Below are 13340 nucleotides of genomic sequence, written 5' to 3' on the forward strand. Positions count from 1 at the left end.
AAGGAAGTAAGGGCCTTCAGTGTAGCTTAGCTGTCCGAAAAGATGCAAATCTTCCTACTTCTAAGATCCATTCGCCGGTTTTTTTCAGTACAAGTTTAAATTGCAAAGACCTCGGCCTGGAAGACGGTGGAGTATCTCCCAAGAGATCTCTCAATAAGAATCTCAGGTTTAACCCCATACACTCCAGCCCCACAGGCCATCTTGGAGCCATCCGTAAACCACATGCTTCCCTACCGGCGCTAACATTTCTTTTAATAGTTTTTTATGTTTAGCTGGATTTAGCGAAATGGCATCTTTAAAGTGAACACATGTCAAATTGAAAACAACTACTTTTAAGCAAGAGTTTGAATAAACTATAATTACGAAAACTGCCGTAAGGGATTTTTTTTTTTTGGCGCATCGACTGCTGTGGTCATTAGCGCCCCTAATCATTTTATGCTTCTCTCTTCTTTTAGCCACTCGAGCTGGGAAGGGAAATCGTTTCAACTTTCTGAGATTATCTTAAAACAGTCACCAACGTATTGTAGATTGAGTTTTATGAAATGCAACTAACTAGTGCAGTCTAAATTTAATTTGTAAAAAGATTTATTGCATTGCCAATTTTCACAATAATTTTATGTCTCTAAAACAAATGCTGACGTAACTGAAATAAAATAATAATGACAAATTAATGCTTATTAAAGGTTGGAGTACATTACGCACTAGTAGGCGTACCAGTTGTTGAATGACTCCTGCATAGAGCGGGGTGTAGTAGTGCTTGAGGTAGCCATCAGAGCCGTGCCCGGAGGTGGGGAGCTGTCATGTAGTGGGGAAGATGCGCGGCTAGAGCTGCGCGCTGGACAGCACGCGTTGTCTAGATTCTTTATCCCATTCTTCGCATTCCTAAAGGAGTCTCAGGGGCCCGTATTAGAAGCGCCGAAACCTTAGCCCGTCCGAAATAACTCGTCCGTCGAAACAGAAACTGAAGGAGCCAGCCATTTGGTGAGTGTTGTTTCTATTTATTATTATTTGGAAATTTATATATTATTTTATACATTAATAAAAGTTTACTGTTTATACGTCATTTTCAAAATATTTACTTTCGTCTATTTATTTATTTTTTAGCTTGTTTACATTGTGTGCGTAGGCTTGTTCGGAGTAGGGGCTGTTGCTCTTTAGCTCGGAGTCTGTTTGTCGGAGCATTTTGACTTCCCTTTCCCTGCGTAGACACCTTCCCACCCGGTCAACTCTCGGCTTCCCCACTCCCCCTTACCCAGTAAGGCCTCAACGTTCGCAGTGCATGCATCAATTTAGTACAGTTTGAGTTTTGTTCACTTTTATTACAAGCCAGGCTTTTATTTATTAACAGTTGATATCTTTACATTTTTTTATATATTATTTATTTATTTACTTCAACCGCGTAGTTACAAAAACTCAGTGTTTAGTGATTTTAAAAGTGAGTTTTCACTAATTTTATTGGTTTGAAAGGAAACAAAGTACATTGGTGTTGGAATTATGATACGGATAACGAGTTAAAAGTTCTGTAAGTTAATAAAAAAAAATATTACAGCAAAACTATGTTTTATCAATAATATTTAATAAGTATTGTGCTTCTCATTCCTTAGTTGTAACGTCTCATAGGTAGCTTTATTTTTAAGTTACTCTTTACTTCTGCAGACTTTCTCTTGCTCATAAGTTCCTTCTAACCTCAGAAATAATCTTTTCCGTTAGTAACAAAATCGAAAGGTTTCTCATTTTATCATATTTTCAAATATGATGTATTTTTTACTCGAAAAACGTGTTTTCATGGCTCCTCCTCTTACCCGAAAAAGTGTGTTGGAGTACTTATATAACTTACTCTAATAAAATTGTTGAAGTTTTACTAAAGTTTAGTAAGTTTCACTGTGATAAGATGGTACTGCTTAGGAAAGGTAATTAATTCCTAGAAAATGACCTCAAATGGCAGTTACAAAAAAGGAAAACCTAAATGTCACCTACTACCTTGGACCTCGAGATCCCCGAAAATGTATGTAATAGATCACTTAGTGACGTTTAAAAGTTTAAAGAATCTCATTAGAGCGGTTTTCGAAAAAAAGTAAACAAAAAATGAAACAAATCAAAGAAGAATTTATATACAGAGGATTTTCATTAAATTCAAAATTTTGGCTTCAGATTGGATACTTAGTTGCAGAAAACACGATTCAAAACAGTTTTGTGATATGGAATAACACTTAAGAGCAGAGCCTCTTGACCCCCTCGATGTCCAGAAACCTCACAAAAATGAATTTTGCCAGAAAATAAAAAAAATACCCTCACGGATACGCTTGTTCACGAAGTGCGAAGAAAATGTTAAAGTTAGATGGATTAAAATTACTGTCCCGGTTGCCGGAATTGACCATGACTTGCCATGACCCTAATTTCGGACCTGTGACACTAGAACCAAGTATCAGATCGGAACTGAATGCGATTTACTAATTTTCAGTTATGATAGAATCACCTTAACATATGCAGATAGACTCAAGGACTGACTTCTAAAAACCTCTTGGTTCCCAAAACTGTTTCTCTGGTAAGAGCTCAAATTGAAATCTGAACGAATGCAATTCTTCCTTTTACGAGGGGTACAACCCAGACAAAAATTTGCTGTTATGTTCCTATGATAGGTTCTCAAGTTTCCCTCAATCTCTCTTATTTTGAACTAGGTATTTCCTCTTGCATAATGTTTAGAGGTATTTACGCGAATTAACGTTCTGGCACTTCCTCACCTCAATAATGAGAACAAGTGTTCATGACAATCTCTGACTGAAATTGGCATACTTTGGTTTATTCTACTAATAAGAGCAAGCTCATATTTACTTGTCAAGTTTTCGAGAACATGTTTCCGTCAAATATACCCGTTTTTAGGTTTCTTGTGCCCGAAAAAGTGGTTTTTAGAAAAGGTTGTACGTGTATGAACGAAAAACTCGCTTGCTATTCAAATATATTTAGTTTTGGACCGAGTGGTACCGAACAGCGGGCAAAATACGTCATAAAGCCCCCTTACTACAGTAGCACTTTAATAGTTCACTTTTGGTTTAAATGATCTTGAAAATTAGCTTCTATGAAGTTCTGTCAGCCAGACGCGACTTGGTAGCATTTTCCCAGTACTCTAGCCTTTACGACCAATTAAATATTTTACTAAAATTCCAAAATATAGCCGAAAGTTTGATGAAAGAGAAAGGGAGGATTTACATCTCCTCCTCCCGCAGCACTCAATATCGCAATCATGATTTTAATCTTTTCCCAGAAATACACACTTTTAGGAGCCTTGAGTTCGAAAAGTAGTGCGCCAATCGGAAAACTGCTGTAACCCCTCGTATGACTTTACTGTGTTCTACCGTTTCAAGTCTTATTCTACTTCAACAAACATCCAAGTGTTTGTAAGTTAGTAGAACCTACATCACCTCGTTCCTACTCTAACAGCTTAGGGTCTTCGAAGTTTCCCATAAAGTCTATGCCATTGCGATTCGGAGGGACTGTTGCGGCATTCCTGGTCTTTCTGTACTTCCTGTAACGAATTCCCTGTATAAAGAAAAAATTATTCATAAGAACGTTTAGCGAAAATTGCAAGTATGAAGAATGTGATTGACGGCTTTCCACCAAGAGATCCCACCTTCTTGCATTTCCTTAGGGACTTCCACCGCTGCTGTCTTCAAATTCTGTGTAATACTTCCCCCGTGAAAATGGATTTTTGGTTGAGGACATCCCCTCTAAAGTGTCATTTCTATATGCTTCGAGGTTTGCAAATGTCAGAATGACTTGACATAACGATCTGTAAACAATTTTACAGAACAGGGTACTATTTAGCTATTGTAGACTTTACTTGCAGACTAAAATCTCCCAAACAATATTTACTGTTGCTTTCCATTATTACGGGAGAAAAGCACTGCGGTCATCTCATGGACTTTTCATTGGAAATATCATTTCTGTGATCCCGGTCACAACACGTGGATTTAGAAAATGGTATGAGTGTCCAAAATATCTTCGAAAGGAAAACTTGTAAGTAGCTGAAACTTTCTACTTGGTATGTTGGACCTTCAGGGCACTGACATGGCGGCGGAAACATTTTTGTGATTTACTCGAAAATGGCTTAACGCTCTCAATTTCGCAACTCATTCATTCCCCCCAATCAGTGAATTTTTCTTTCAAGGACATTAAAGATGTCAGACGATCACCTTATTCGTCAGCGCATACGGCTAGCAAATCGGCTAACTGCAAGTACAATTATAAAGAATAAAGTTTGTTTTTATTGTGTGGGCCACGATTTGCATTAAACTTAGCTCGCTAATTGCTTTTATCACAGTCAATTATTTTTTGTCAAAACATTTTGCAAAAAAAAAAGCTGTAAGGAGCAACTCCCTCCATTTTTTTTTTTATTAATTAATTTTTTTTTACAAATGAATTATGTTTTCATGGTGCGTGTGTGTATGTGTGAGGAGTGAGTGATCTGGATGATCAAAAATAAAAAATACGCTATCTTATTTGGGTGACATCATCTGTCCAGTAGGGTTTTGGACCTCCTACCTCCCATTTTTTAGTTTTTGAGCTTTTTGCGTGACGATTCCTGCGATTTTTCCTACATTCGGTTTACTTATTGCGCATGAAAAGTTTTTCCCGCACAATGTGATTAACGCCCGAGAATTCCCTCCCAAGTCCCATTTCTGTATAATGTATGATCTCACTACCTATAAAATATTTAAAATATACCTAAGAATTTAATATGCGAATTTACTAATTTGCATTATACATAAAGCCAATTAAAAGAAGAAAAAATATGTGATGCATTTGGTAGAACCTGCCACCTATGGGAGATTAATTAAACAACCAAAATTCCAAATTGGCAAGAATTTGGCAAACCGTTAGTGCCATTTCTCTGAATAGATTGTTGTTGTTTTTAGCAACTTTTTCCCCAAAAGGTACTTTCAAAGTGAACAGAATTGTTGTTAACTAGTTTCGGTGTAAATTTATTAAAAAATTCAATTATGTAAATTGTGTCACCTAGTCGACTGGATCGATGAGTTAAGAGAGGATGAGTGGAGAGACTTCCACTTACCTAGGCTCCACCTACCTTGTTCAGCAAGATACTGAATGTGGAAGCCCGAAGGTACCGCGTGCTGACCCAGTTCGAGTGGCCAAAAGAAGAGAGGAGCACAAAATGAGTAGGGGCGCTAATGACCTCAGCAGTCGATGCGCCAAAAATAAATAAATAAATAAATATATACTGAGATAAGGGAAGTCGTTAAGGGTCGTTTGTTCTTAGTGATTCCCTTTCTAAAGTACTTCATGGATGTTCCCTTAAACTAGTTTTCTTGGAGATTACCGACAAAAAGTCCAGCATTTCGCACCGCTTCCATTTTGTGCAAGAAACAAAGATATTGGCGGGGGTTTATATCGGTATAATTGTGACGGTCTTTCTAAAGCGGAAGAAATTAGCGTCAGTATTAAAGACACTCACAAAAGGCGCTAGGATGGCAGGAGAGGGAAGTTGAGATGGTTATGGCCACTAGAGCGCGTTACTACAGCTCTTGTGCAGTGCGAGCTACTGGGACAGTTTCCTCACCGAGACCCAGTAGTTTCTGACTCTGTACTCCTTTCATTGCCTCTTCATTACCTATTACTAATTTTAAAGTCAGTATTGAAGGAACAACATTGTAAACTATTATATGCACAATGTTCTTTTTATAGTTTTTTTTTTTTCATTATTTCAAGTTGGTTATACAGATAATGGTAACCAGTGTTTGTCACAAGCCATCCCAGAAATTTTCCAAAAGTTTTGAACTATGATAAAAAAGTTGCGCAAAATCCATTTTCCCATAGAAATCTTCTAAAGTGACGTTTTCCCGAAAATGTTTTAGATAATAATATATCTAGGACCAGTAGATAGATGGCTATTTTGGCGTCTCCACTGAGAGTCTTCAAAAAAATATTTACTTTATTTTCTAAACCATTGAGCTGCGATAATTATGAAATAAGAAAAACATAAAATTGCCGAAATGAAATTAAGTTTAATTTATGTGGATTATTCTTTAATCTGTTGCGGACCCTCCCGCGGTGTCTCTCACCGCAGTTTCCGTTTTCTCAATTTTGTTAAAAATTTCGCTAAAAACGACGAACTTATTTAGTGAAAAGGCATTGCCATTTCTGCTTAAATGATTGTCTTCAATTTGGAATTTTACTTTGTATTGGTATTAGTGATAAAAAAAATAACGAGTCCGAAAAATACATTTAATCGATGCAGCAGACAAATTCAACCCAGAACTGCTTTTAGAAGCATTCTCCTGTACAAAGTGTTTGAAATAAAACTCGAAAGTGTTAAGGGGAACATACAGTATGTTAAAACTTCTTTTGTAGACTCTGGGGGGATGTCACTAACAGTGGCTATTTAATGCATCCAAAAAGCAATACTGTTCACTAACTCCATGCGCACTCGTGTCTACTTATTTTCTTCACATTTGGAAAACTTAATTTAGATTCTTATTAATTAACCATCCTGAACGAGCGCGTTTCTGACAGACACTTGGCGAAAACTATTGCTTACTCGCCTTGTTTAACGAATTTTGAGCTAAGGAATTTAATAATCACTCCCTATACGTTCTAAATGCTGTAATTTTGTTTAATTTCTGTATCCAATCTGCTATTTGTATCTGGAAGATAGAAAAGATTTCATTCTACGAGAAGGAAAGATGTTTTCTTCTAAAGAGCCTAAATAATAGACTCGCAATCTTTTTCGCCTACCGCCCCCTTTTCTAAGGTAACTTATGTGCCACCCTCTGTAAATGTATCTTTAACGACCAATGAAGCAAGTCTAAGATACATTATTTTAGTAAGGTACCAACTCGAATATTTTACAAGATTTTCATGCAAATAAAACTTCTTGGAACATGAAATAACTAAATTATTTAATAAAATAAAAAAGAATACAAACTTAAGATGAGATTGAGGAGTAATAAAATTGAATTTTAATTATCATAAGAACAGTTTAGTGCGAAGGATGAACATGGACCAGTGATATGAATTCCGCGAATGTCCGGTTCGGTTCTGATCAACAGCAAGTTTTGTCGCCGCGTACAGCCATTCAATTTATGGTTAATAGATACTGACTGCACTAAATCCTCGCTTTACTAAGAAGAAGGAACAGCCTTTAATAAATTTTTGGAAAATTGATGATGGAGTGCATGGATGCATTTCTCTGTTTTGGCCACAAGTTATTGCCAGGTCCCTTGACGCCATTTAAAAAAAATAAATTTTAAATTCATGGTATTGAACAACATTGAAAAATTTAAATGGTGCCATAGCAATACTTCCTCTTGAGGGGTGCAAGAGAGTGTGTTTTATTAAAAGTAGTATTAAAACATGCAGTAGATCTTGAACTGTGGGTTATCTTTTTTATCTTAATTCTCTTATCTCTGGTAAAATGTGAATGACTTTTTGAAAGAGTAAATGTTTTGGTCCAGAGCAGCTCCAGTTTCACAAACATTGTTAGATGTATTTCAAGCACGCCGATTTACTCTTTTTTTTCTTGAAACTTTCAAAATTTTCTTTTGTTTTTCTTGGTAGACTTTAAACAACACAAGAAGGCTCTTCAGCCACTTGTGTACCACTGTTTCTCAACTTGGTTTGCCAGGACCAAATTCAGTTTCAGCCTCTTACAATTTTTGTTGTTGAGATTTTTTGTCAACACTCAGACACAACACGTCGAAGGGATGTCCAAATCCGGGACTGAATGAACTTTTCAGATATTTATTCATTTTGGAGATATTTTGGGAAATGTATAGTCATACAGTTTAGATAATGGTCGGAGAATCTAAGGTGTTTAATTATTCGAACTTTCAAAACATTTCTAGTCGAACGTGGTGCATTGTGGAGAAAGTGTTCACAGCAGTTCCTTACCGTCAGTAAAACAGCTCCAGTTTATCAGTCAGCAAGTCCTAATTCTGAAGGCATGTGTATACATACTTTTATTTCATTCGCCAATCTGAAAAGTCAACATTTATTTTGTCGTCTACAGTTCATCTTTTTTTTTTTTTTGGATTCTTTCGTATTTGTATCGAAACCTTTGTATCCTTAGGCTGGCATACCTATCCCTCCTTCCACAAACGTTATTTCATATAACTTAGTACAGGGAAATATCTAGATTTTATAATCTCAAACCATCAGCTAATTTTTAACTTTTTTTTTTGTAAGGGAAATAAAAATGAGGTGGTAGGTACTAATAATGCATTTTATTTTGTATAATATACATATACAGGGTGACCATGGTTACAGGCTCCACCCACTTTTTCTTTTAAACAGCGGGAAATTTCGAAAAAATAATCATTTTTAGTCTACTTTATTTTCAGTGACTGACCCATTTTTAAACCCCTGTATCTCGAGATACAGCATCCAACTTTGTTTTTTCAAATGGAACGTTATATTTTTTTGCATATTTTTATAGTATTTAAGCTCCTAAAAAAAAAAAAAAATTTTGAAATCGGTTAGATTTTTCAAAAGTTATGGTAATTTAAAATATCAAAAACAAATTTCAGTTTATTGTCAAAAATACGTTATTTTTTTTAAAGAATCTGTTCAAACTGGGCACAATCAACGGATAGGCAAGCCAAAACTCTGGACTCCCACGCTTTGCTTGTAGCAGCACTCATAAGCCACCATAGTGGCGAAGTAAAGATCTAGGCAGGCTGGAGTTATCGGTTGTTTGTGCCCAGTTTGAACAGATTCTTTAAAAAAATATCGCAATTTTGACAATAAACTGAAAGTTTTTGATATTTTAAATTACCATAACTTTTGAAAAATCTAACCGATTTCAAAATTTTTTTTTTTTAGGAGCTTAAATACTATAAAAATAAGCAAAAAAAATATAACGTTCCATTTGAAAAAACAAAGTTGGATGCTGTATCTCGATATACAGGGGTTTAAAAAAATGGGTCAATCACTGAAAATAAACTAGACTAAAAATGATTAAATACGTGTTTTTTATTTTTTCGAAATTTCCCGCCGTTAAAAAAAAGTGGGTGGAGCATATAACTCTGGTCACCCAGTGTATTTCATCTATACAGAGTGAACCAGTAAATATTGTCCGTAGGCCTACTGTGAGTACTATACTACTAAGTCTAGATGTGAAGCGCTAAACTTAAAATATAAACATTTTAATAATGACGAGTGTCAGCTTTGCTCCATGTGCAATTTGCGAGAAATTGAAAATATTATGCATTTTATCGCAGTCTGCCCTATTTTGTCTTCTTATAGACTTAAATATTTTAATAGAAAGGTGCTCACAGAGGTAGAACTTTGTGAGTTCTTAAATGGAAAAAACTGGAATAATCTGTGTTCATTTCTAAGAGATGCATCCAGGTATAGAACTTGGCTGTTGGAACAATGGGATTATTGACCACTTTTCTTTGTATTAATTTAAAAGAAAAATAATTTTATTTTTTTCGCCATTTTGTTTTGTAAAATCTTAAAAATTTAATTTGGCAAAATTTCAATTTTTTGTTTCTTCATTTATACCACATTATATTAGTTATAAAATTTATTTTTTCAATAGTAAAAAAGAATTTTAAATTTTTTTATTTAAACATTATAATTTTTTGGTTAACATTTTTAATTTTTATTGCAATTCATGCAGACGGAGTAAAATCCATGCATTATTTGTGTTTTGTTTTTTATGTTTTATATTACTGCATTATTTTTTGAATGAATAAACATTTTATTATTATTATTATTATTATTATTATTGTCCGTAGGCCTACTGTGAGTACTATTTTTATAATCGAAGGTTAACTTGCTTAGTTTCAAATATGGTACAATAGCACTTGTTTAAAATATTTCCTAACATTTTCTCAAATATTTAAGAATTCAGAATTTTTTTTTTTTTTTGAAGTGCAATTTTTTACCTTTGACTTCCTTATTTTAAGACAGCCTACTTTAAAATGGACTATTGGTCTATCTAAAAGAGTTTTCAATGAATTAATCAACTTTATAAACTAACACTGTTGAGTGCTCGTGAGCACGTTTTCTTGTAAAACAAACGTAATTTCTCATACGAAGATAAAAGGAATCCTGGAAAATGATATACCGTTTAAAAGCCCATTAGACAAGGAAACTTTTATAAAAAGTGCCAGCACCTAGGTCTGATAATGATCACGTAAGGGCCTAATGAGTTTTCTTAAAAATTTCGATTACTTTTATTTTTCCCAGAATTCAGGAGGAGATTGAGGCTGTTTGGAGAATAACTTATGCTTTGAAATGGTATCAATTTTTAGAAAATTTATCTGTCTTTCTAACCGTGTCATCAGAATCGAATTCGGACTAAAACTTTCTGAGTAATAACATTTTTATTGGAAAAAAGTAATGATTTTAGAAAAAAAATTAAATGACGTCACTCAAGAACAGTGGAAAATATGAAGTTGGCCAATACGTCATTGAACTCCACTTTAGATGTACTACAACAGTAGGCCTATGGACAATACTTACTAGTTCATCCTGTATAAGTGAAATATTTAATAAATTCATAAAACTTGCTCTTTTAGTCGTAAAGATTTGTGTCTGGTAAGTAAAAGCTTACTGGAAAGTTTGAGTCGTACAGCCAGTGAGTGTAGGTTAGACTGAAAACCATTTCTTATTTCCCTTGCTAGTTTTTCAGGCCATGGTTGTTATCACGTATTATATTTTAATTTCCTTTTTGCCAGTTTATTATTTTTATTTTATCCATTTAAATTATTTTTATTGCAAAATAACAAGATTTTTTGAAAAATTTAGATGATGCGTTTTTGCCCCTTTGAATGTTGGTGAGGGATGGAATGTAATAAAAGGAACCAAATTAAGGAGTCGCAGTGGTTTTTAAGAATGAAAATACTTTTTATTACGAGTATTTTAATCTTTTAATGCTTTCTTAAAATTTAGATAAAAAAGAATAGCTTCATAATGTCAATGTGAAAGTGTGGCATTATATGTTTTGCAATACAAGAGGTGTAACTCGGGTTATTTAATGAGGAATAAGAGAGTTTAGGGGCGCTGTGGGTGATTTCGAATTGAGTTTTGCGGTCGGATAGCGAGGTAACATTTATTTTACTGTGAGAGAGGGTTTATTTAATTGGCTCTCTGTGAATGAATGTGGCCTGTGCAAGGGCGTTTGGTACGGTGCCATTTTGGCATGCTCTCCAAAATTAGATCTGTACAAGACCGACCCAGGTCCATTCTGCACTGCCAGTACATCCATCTCCCAACTGCTGGCCAATCTATCAAATCTTCGCATCTCACTTGACGTTGTTTTTGTGACCAAGTAAACAATTATTTTTCGCTCTAAGATCTAATGTCTTTTTGTGTATCTAGTCTGCCAGTAAGGTGTGATCAGCACTTGCTAAAAACCAGAAAACAGCAAAAAGGTGAACATATGTTTATTTTTTCAGATGTCACCTTGAGACTTGGTAATACGATTTTCCGAAAAAGAAGCCGCTTTGTTTTTTGTATTTAAGGCGCGTCAACATCTCAGGTTATTGGCTTCGAGCTTTTTCCAGTGCATTACCGGCCTCCGTTAAGTGTTCCCTCGTTACAGACAACACTGTCCATCACCGGACAGTGAGCTGTATGAAACTCCTTGGAAGAAAAAAATCTGAGGGCCAGCAGCTGGATTTGATCCCGGGATCTCCGCGTTGGAATCCAGTATTCGCTAACCTCTCAGCTAATCTCTTCACTCTCGAATTATTACTGAATCAATTTCTCATTTTTTCGGCCATTTTCTTGGAACTGATTTAACATTTTATTGAATTTCGCACTCACAGCATGCAGGTCCAACACAATTTTTAAAAATTCTTTTCTACCAAAATTCTTTTTAGCAGGGTCCTCAAGGAGGTAATAGGCTTTCGCCTAGGCAGCTATCCATTGTCTATCGATTGCATTACACATATACTCCATAAAGTTCCGATACGCCATTACTAAACTATTTTGTTAATTTTCCCCTACCCCCACTCTTAATAAGATAGAAATACACGATTGTCAAACTTTCAAAGCCTTTACCAAATAAAAGTTTTGAGCTCCTTTATGAGCTCCTCTCATACAATTTCAAAGATTCTAGCCTGTGCGTTTCTCCAAATTGGCAATTCCACACTTATTCAACTCTGATACAGGAAGTGAAGTGACTCTAGAGGAGGAAATCCCTTGTCCTTCCTCAGGAATGCCTAAAACTAATCCTCCTAAAACAGTTCCTAAAATTTTTTATTGAATGGAGTTTTGTTTTTTTAATTTTCTCAAAAATGTTTTTTTAAACATTAAAGACAGAAAGAAAATCTGTGTTTTACTCACATTATTTAGCAAAGTTAAAAAAATGTAATTCGTTGAACAAACATAAAATTATAAATATCTGCAACGGAGCAGGCATAGTTTATATAGATTTTTTTGTTGCAAGTGATGCCTAGATCGCTTCCGGAATTAACGGTAGTTTTATGCTGAACACCTTGTATGTAGATCAGCAATTTTTATTTTAGGCAGGCTCAAAGTGTTGAAGTTGATACCATTTTACAATCAGGACAATTTTAGTAAAAATGAAAAAAGTTTTTAAATAAAAATCGGGCAAATTTATAAATGACGAGCGTTGCGGTCCTAAAGTCCTACAGTGGATTTGTGATCCTGTGACGTGGATTCCAAGTGTTCGGGGGCAAGAGGCTGACTAGTGGTCTGAAAGCAATTTAATCCCGGGTTGGAACTGCTGGGAATTACTTTCATTAGAATTTTTCTAATAGTATAGGGAACGTTGAACTTTTTTTTAAAGGGACTTGAGGAGAATTTCGGGAGAAACTTCTATCGCGACAATTGCGCGCGATCGCAGAATGAGGGGCTAACAGCAAGTTACTGCCTTTTTCCACGAATCCAAAAGACGGTATTTAGTACTAATTAACAGGGGATTTAGCGAGACCTTAATACTCGGAGTCTCAGTCGAGACCAATGCATCTTTGCCAGTACCACACTACAGTTTGAACAATATGATTTCGTCCTCTGCCTTTATTACAGCTGATCCTCCTGCAGACTTATCTACAATAATGATTGAATGGGAATGATTGAACAGTACTTAATGAACTGAGATAGATCTTTTCATCAAGTTCGGCGACTTGAACGATTGTCAGCTAATTAGGAACCAAGGCTCTCCTCAATAATTACTTGACTAGGGAAATTTCGAAGTTGGATTTATACCGGAAATGAGCGTTTTAAGGAGCCTCGAGTGTGAGGAAGTGTCTCTAGTCTTTAGCAAATGACTAGTTTTAAGGAGCCTCGAGTGTGAGGAAGTGTCTCTAGTCTTTAGCAAATGGCTAGTGTGTTCTAGTCATATAAAGTAC

General features: G+C 35.3%; 1 protein-coding gene across 13 annotated transcripts in view; it reads left to right on the forward strand.

The window, feature by feature from the left end:
* Window positions 1–811: 811 nt before the first annotated feature.
* The window catches only part of sd (TEA domain transcription factor 1 homolog scalloped), a 318794-nt gene continuing 306265 nt past the window's right edge, over window positions 812–13340 (forward strand). For 5 of the 13 annotated variants that reach the window (XM_074134411.1, XM_074134410.1, XM_074134405.1 and 2 more), the window contains exons 1-2: window positions 812–981; window positions 1127–1522. The gene's annotated coding sequence lies outside the window, so the exon portion shown is untranslated. The remainder of the gene's footprint in view (window positions 982–1126; window positions 1523–13340) is intronic. The other 8 variants (XM_074134415.1, XM_074134414.1, XM_074134406.1 and 5 more) reach the window with 4 other exon arrangements.

This window comes from Rhodnius prolixus, unplaced genomic scaffold, assembly GCF_049639745.1.
Source record: "Rhodnius prolixus isolate KJV_2025 unplaced genomic scaffold, Rpr scaffold_16, whole genome shotgun sequence".
Classification (NCBI taxonomy): Eukaryota; Metazoa; Arthropoda; class Insecta; order Hemiptera; family Reduviidae; genus Rhodnius; species Rhodnius prolixus.